This window comes from Pholcus phalangioides, unplaced genomic scaffold (assembly GCF_987345545.1).
Source record: "Pholcus phalangioides strain wild (caught in Gottingen) unplaced genomic scaffold, Ppha-v1.0 ptg000001l_1, whole genome shotgun sequence".
NCBI lineage: Eukaryota > Metazoa > Arthropoda > Arachnida > Araneae > Pholcidae > Pholcus > Pholcus phalangioides.
The window spans coordinates 23,885,962-23,893,764 of record NW_028301594.1 but is presented as its reverse complement, the minus strand read 5'-3'; the positions used below and the strand labels follow the sequence as shown (position 1 = coordinate 23,893,764).

Genomic DNA, 7,803 nt, shown 5'->3' with positions numbered 1-7,803 from the left:
TTCAATTTCTATTACGGTTTTTTTTTCTAAATTTAAAAGTTGTGTTAGTCTAACAAAAAATAAAATATGATATAATAATGTGAATAAAAATGGATTATGCAACTGAAATAAAAAACTATAATAACCTGATTCAGAATTTAGTTAAAAATGAAGTTTTCAAGTTTTAGAAAAACTTATCTCAATGACATTAATATGACATCTTAAATTTAGCACTATTTTGAAATTTAAAAAAAAAAAAACTTTCAAAGCTTTATTTTCTGCGTATAAGTGCTAAATTTTGAGAAATTTAACAATCCTTCAACATGAATTATTGACACGAATAATTAAAATTTTAAAGTAGAAGGAAAAACTTATTGACTTGTCAACACGTGGCGTATTACAATGTATGCAAGTATAAAAATGTCCGAAAATAAAAACTTACTTCCTATAAGATTTCAAAGAAATTATCAAGTCTATTAATATTTCAATTAGACTGAATCAGTTTCATATGCTGTAAGATTCAATGATATGGTATTGAGTATTTTCACAAAATTTCACTTATAACAATTAAAATACTTCATGAAGGTATAGATAATTACAGAAAATAATTATAAGAGGGATAATTATGAAATATTTGTAGAGAGTATTATCATTATAATATGAAAAGCTCTTCCATCATCATTTTGCGATGATCCCACTGATAGGTACAAAATATTATATCGTATAAAACAACAGCGATTAGGCATTATTAAAATAAGGCATAGATTTTAATAGATGAAAAGTATTTAGAAAAATTAATGAAGATTAAAAGGAGAAAAGCATATTCATATTTTCATTTAAACTGTAAAATCAAAGTAAATCGAGCACTTGGAATAACAATGGATAAACCGTGTAAGCCAAACTAGATTATATAATAAAATTACAAAATTAATAAACTTAAAATTTATGTTATCGTTTTTTGAGGATCTCATAATATTGTATTCATATTTATACTTACAACCTATTTTTACAAACAAAAAATTCATAAATTGATAAACAAAAAAGGTGATGAGGAAAAAATATAAAAATAAGGGCAACCAGTCATCTGGTCTATTAATTTCTCTTTTTTTAAAGTTTAAAGCTAATGAAATTATTTGTAAAGCAGAATAAATGTAAGTGAATCGAAGAAAGATATGTGATTTGGAAGACAAAAAATTCATTGAAACTGACTTCACATCATGTTCTTAACTGTGTTTTTGAATCATCAACAAAAAAAATTGTAATAATTGAAATAATTACTATTTAGTTTCGAAAAGTTGAAATAATTTGAAAGAAAAATCGTCAATGCGGGCATATACCAGATGGCTGGTTAAACTATATTAAAAAAAATTATTCTTGTTGATTCTGGATTTATAAATTATTAATATTACTTATAATTTTCTTATCTTCAGAAGTGAAATTTAGGTTAAATGCCGAAAAAAAATTGAGTATATATTTCTCTAATTCTATAACTGTATATCCATTTATGTATTATCAAGCAAATATTCAAATTTCTTCTCGAACTGACACTTCGAAAAAAAAAAAATCTCCAAATTGTTTTTATACATAATATAAATAACAATAATTTGAGCTTCGAATGAAGTTATGTGTAAAGCAAAATAAATTTAAGTGAATCTCGAGGAATGAAATGAATGATTTAGAAGACAAAAAATTCATTCATAAGCTACTTCTATATGTTCGGACGTTTTTCTTTTCAAAAAAGGACGTTTTTCTTATTCAAAAGTTCAAAATACAACAGAATCTAAAATAACGAAACTAATAAGTTTAAAATTCAAATTGAATATAAACTTACTTTCTGCGTGAAGAATATGAAATATCGATTAGGATTACGGTTTCCTCTAATAAATGTAAATAAAAGTTGAAAATTGTGACTATGTAATGAGAATTCTTAAAAGATGAAGAATAGATAATTATAGCTAAATGACGAATTAAAGAAGCAATGACAAATAAAATTAGGTGTAATAGCCAAAAATGCCCATTCAGTTTAATGGTTTTTTTTTACTTTAATAAATATAATCTATATGTGTACACACGGTACGTTTGCACCAATGTCTCAATCTCAGAATATCTGTTGCTTGGCTATTGTCTTCCGTGTTTTTTGTTTTTTTTTCTCGAATGATGCAATATTGCCTAATTCATGTTTAGTTGGAATCGCTTAAGATGATGTATGTTAGAAGCATTCCTAAAATCTTTTTTTATTCGCTATTCGATAGTATTACTAAGCTTCTTAAAAGTGCTCAAATAAAGACAAAAATGTTCAGTCAATATACGAAATATTTTTGGACACCGTATAAGCAAATTTTCTTTGAAAAAACCAAATGTGCCAAAAAAAAACCCCTTTTCGCAACTACACTTGTTATCATTTCCAAAGTGAAAGTTTTAGACACCTTCTGTTTATGTTATGATGATATGGAATTTTGACAGTGAATTATAATAATGTGTGTGTAATGCTATAATACAGTAGAGCCACAATTAAGACTGTGCACCGGTGCTGTTGCACGGGGCTTTGCGCTTTGTGCCCCCCTTCCCCCACCCACGGAAATAGAAGTGAAAATGTTTACGTATCTGAATTAACGTAAAAAGCACCGAGAATTAGCCCTTGTTTTCATCAAAAATAGCAGATGTTCGCCCTTGGTGACCAAATGTATTTTTTATTTCTAGTTAAGGGCCAGAATAACTCAGACCCCTTAATCAATCGGGGGTGAGGCAATACTTGAATTTTCTTTTACCTTAAATTACCTTTCCTTTTCTTATATTACTTCGTTCATTAATTCTGAATTTTCATCAATTATGGAATTATTTCTTTTACTCATTCTCAATTAACGTAAGTTTTGTGTTTATATTTCTCCCATTAATTTAAAATTTGCTAAAGGTCTAAATTTTCCCTAATTCAAAATTTTCATAAATTTTTGTTTTAATTTACGTTTAATAGTGTGTGTGTGTTCATATTTTTCGTACGAATACTTTTCCGCCGCTGTGGTGGTCGAGTGGTTATAGTGCCGGACTCGTGATGCGAGAATCCGGGTTCGAACCCCACAGTGGTGGTCGGCTGAAGTTGGTTTTCTGTGGTTCCCAACTTCAAGGCGCAAATGCGAGCCGATCTCCCCGTTAAAAAGTCTCGCCACAGAGAGCAACAGTCCTACAACGGTAAATCATTCAACCATAACACTTCACTCATAGTTAGTAAAACTGGGGGCAGATGACAGCACTACACATAACAAGCATTACACAGAAGCAAACTTCACGTCAGGTTGCACTACACGTACACGAACATTCCCGCATGTACCGATTCGTTGGGGGGGTTCCGCGGAGGGGGGGGGTGCATGTGTGGTGTAGCAGTAGTAGGTAGGGGTTCGGGGATCCATGATGTTCTTAAGTCAGCCACCTCGTTGGGCAGTTTGCCTGTTGTGGCGTTGTATTTGTATTTGTGTATGCGCACAACTATAGGTTGTATTTTGAATATTTCTCCGTACATTCTGTAATAATGAATAAACTTTTGAAAGACGATTCTCCTCCCCCACAAACTATATCTCCCCCCCCCATACTAGAAACATGAATGTGACTGAGAAGCCCCCCCCCCCTTCCCGCCACACATTTTCTGGTCACCGAAATTTGTCACGACGCTCCTGATATTATTTTCTCACAGAGTCCCACGTCTGTAAAGGGCGGCCCTATATAGCATTATTTAATGTAAAATTTTTTAGCTGGTTTGGGTTCTGCCGCTGGACTTATCCAATTGCTCAGATCTCTTACAGCCCAGCGAAAGTCCGTAACGATCCAATTTCAGCTTGTATGTTCGTTATGATATTGTATGATGTACTTCAAACTGTGTGGTGTTAAACAAATCGCCAATAATAATAATCATGCTGGAGAAAAAAAATGTAATCAATTAGTTTAACTTACTTTGGAGCTGCTGCTCTGTAATACAAAGAAATAAAAAAATATTAGAATATGTTGTAACATAATTTTTTCATACTTATGATACATGGTATATGTAACTCCGTGAAGTTGTGATTTGATTTTACTATTTGTTTAAGGCAGGGGTCTTAAACCTTTAAGACGTTGCGGGCCAAATTAAACTGTCCACGAAGCACGCGGGCCATCAAGTCATACCGTGGTATGAACGGTTATTGAACGTGGTTTCCCAAATTTATTGAACACTCTCTTATATATATATAATTCTAAAAAAAAAACTCATGAATTATAAAATTATTTCTTTCAAAAATACTCAATTTTTTTGCATGAATTATCATTTTAACCATTCTTAAATTACTCTTTACAATTCTGAATTTACTGTCAATAATTCCGCAAATTACTTCCAGTAATTCTGTAAGTATTTTTTTCTTAATTAGAGATTTTCATGAATTATGAAATTATTATTTTTTCAATAATTCTGGATCTATTTGTTTCATTAAGATGTTTTTTATGCATTTCTTTAAATTCTGTAACTGTGTGTTTAAATTCTGTAACCTTCTGGATGCAGAATTTTGCCTCTCGAAATTTGTAGCCAAAATGAAAACATAGGCCTCAAAAAAAAAATTGTGTTGGCTCCGGGTCATCGAATTCGTTACGACGCGGCGGCCTTTTTAATGTAATCAATAGAATTTTTCAATGTATCAATAGATTCACAATAGAAAGGTTGTGCATACACTACCCATAAAAAATAATCATGGTTGCCTTATGCGAAAATGGATAGCTTCTCCATTTACCCCTATACGTTTATTGTACATATTTCTTTTTAAACGTGTCAACTAGCACAATCCAATCTCCAATTTCTTTTGGATTTTATCTGCTTTTATATGTAAAGTCGCTATTTCCCAAAAACGCTTAGAACTAGAACTTTTATTTCTCTTCGCAGTTATTAGAAGGAAACACTACCATTATAATATCAAGTTATTAAGTTTATGTATTTGTAATTTAGTTTTTCTTAAACTATGAAACTATTTATTTTGATAATAATTTACACAGTATTTTTAAACCCTTTCTTTACTTTAAAGCAACATAATTAAAAATTAATAATGAATAAAAAGATTTAAAAAATGACATTTCTATATGTAGGGCTTAGATTTCGAAAAAACCGGTTTGTAAAATTATTTAAAATTTTAACTAATAGATGGCGCTAAATTCGTTTTATTCCACGACTTATTTTTGTGGAAAATTTGTGAAGGCCATTGTTTACTTCTATAGTCCTCAAGCACGGTATCAGCGGTTCTACGGGATACATGCATTCTAAAGAACCGAATAAAAAGAAACGAGTCGTGAACTTACCTCAGCAAATTGGCCTGCTCCAAATTCTGCAAGTAAAAAAAAATTACATGTACGGTAACAAAGTGCAACAATTATAAAAATAATAGGCTACACAAATTCCCCTCCCCCCCATAGACGCTATCATTACCTCATACAGAACTCGGGACTCTTTTCAATGCCACTGAAAACTGGAAAATACTTTAGTGGGAAATGGACATCTATCTGCTCCATATTGGTTTATGTCAGTGTTTCTCAACCTTTGTTAGAACAAGGATCCGTAAAATGTCTGAAACAATTTGACGAACCACTTGTGTCCCGTATGACGGGACATTCCTGTAATTTTCATTGTTCCGATTTTTTTACACATTTATCCAGTTTTTTCAGTGATATTTATTTGAATTTTTGATGTATAAAGTCGTTAATATGCACAGCATTTTCATAATATAAATTATATTATGATAATTATGACAAAATATTCATCTCACATATTTGTTAGGTTTAAGGTTTTTTCCGCAATTTTTTTTTTTAGAATTTTAATTACGGTTAGTGATTGTGCCTACTTTTTGACAATGTTTTTGATGACAATTGGTGATGTCCCGTATTTTACCGATTACTATTTAAAATCTCAATTTACCGTATTTTTCTCAATGAAATATGGTCATCAGATCATCTGAATATTTTTCACGCGAAACATTTTTATTTGTTGCGATTTGTATAGCAGCCCTTTTTAAGAAAGAGAGAGAGAAATTGCATTTAAACAATAAAATACAATTTTTGGAAAAATTTAGTGATATCCTGTATTTAGGATCATAATTTCCTGCATTTTCCTCGATGATGTATATTAAACATAAGTATGAAAGTATAATTTTCTTTGAACTCATATGAACATTACCACGTCGTAATATCAATTGCAACACCATCCGAACAGTACAGATCAGGTGTTCTTAACCCTCTTTTTTTCAGACACTATCTGAAATCATCAACATGACCAACTTTGGGGCAAACTGCAAAAGAAATGATGCCGAGACTAAAACGATGACATTTTAGAGTGAAATCTCGATGTAATAATATTATGCGGGAAAGCAGAAAATATCATTGTAGAGGAACTAATCGGAATGTTGTTGATTAATACAGATAAAATTTCAAAATCTATATCCTATCAGATCTTAAGATAAAAATCTTGTGGGTCTAAGATATAAATTAAGATCCAAAAATTCAATAAGAATTTTTAATTAAAAAAATTCCTATCAAATTGAAATACTTTTAATTAACATTAATTAACAAAAAAAGTTCAGTTTTTGAAATGTGGGGGGGGGGGGCAAGCGCTAACGGGGCCCCGAATTAAACAGGGCAAAGGTGAGGAAATAAATGAAAAAGCTCTCACAAATTCAGAAGTTATTTCTTTCACAAATTCTGAAATCATGTCTCTCCCTTATTTTCAAATATTTTTCATTAATTAATAATAAATAATAATGATTTCTCAGTTAATTGAATTCTTCAAGATATACTTACCGCTAGCACCACCATCTAGAGTATAAATAATTTAATTTTGCTTCAATAATCATCAAAATTATTATGGCCATATATCCCTGTGAAATTTAATTAGAAAAATCTATATCACATGCTTTTGCTCAACCCTGTATTCGGCTCATATTGCTCTCAAAAAGCCGCATGAATTTCTTGTATTTTTTTCAAGTGAAGGCGTTTTATATCCTGAGCTCGCAAATGAAAATGAATAATAAATGTGAGATCATTTTTAGATTCATAATTTTCACGGTAAAAAAAAAAAACTCCGAAATCAGTCAAATCTAAGAAATTTCCATACTGAGCTGGTAAAAGACCGATTTTAAGAGTTTATAAGCATCATTATTATTGATCAATATACAAATACAAATACAAATACAACGCCACAACAGGCAAATTGCCCAACGAGGTGGCTGACTTAAGAACATCATGGATCCCCGAGCCCCTACCTACTACTGCTACACCACACATGCACCCCCCCCCCCCACCGGAACCCCCCAACGAATCGGTACATGCGGGAATGTGCGTGTACGTGTAGTGCAACCTGACGTAAAGTTTTGTTTCTATGTAATGCTTGTTATGTGTAGTGCTGTCATCTGCCCCCAGTTTTACTAACTATGAGTGAAGTGTTATGATTGAATGATTTATCGTTGTAGGACTGTTGCTCTCTGTGGCGAGACTTTTTAACGGGGAGATCGGCTCGCATTTGCGCCTTGAAGTTGGGAACCACAGAAAACCAACTTCAGCCGACCACCACTGTGGGGTTCGAACCCTAATATATATCTTTTGAAACATTTAAGATTTGCCATTAAGCAAATTTAAAATTTATTTTAACCCTTTATTTGGCAGTGTTGCTCTCAAAAGCAACGTGAGCTTCATATATTTCTCAAATAAAGGCATTCGCTTCTAAGCAACTCCTAAATATTCAATCTTTACTTGTAAGTTTTTCATGAAGTTTCTATAATAACTAGGAAACATATATATATATATAATAGTTCAAATGTACACGTGTCT

General features: G+C 31.5%; 1 long non-coding RNA gene across 1 annotated transcript; it reads right to left on the bottom strand.

Annotated features, from left to right (window-relative positions):
- Positions 1 to 3,911: 3,911 nt before the first annotated feature.
- On the bottom strand, positions 3,912 to 6,795 carry LOC149090145 (uncharacterized). The gene is made up of 3 exons (XR_016192741.1): positions 6,778 to 6,795; positions 5,287 to 5,312; positions 3,912 to 3,936 (listed from the first exon to the last, which is right to left on the bottom strand). It is a non-coding gene; the product is annotated as an uncharacterized LOC149090145 (long non-coding RNA).
- Positions 6,796 to 7,803: the final 1,008 nt, after the last annotated feature.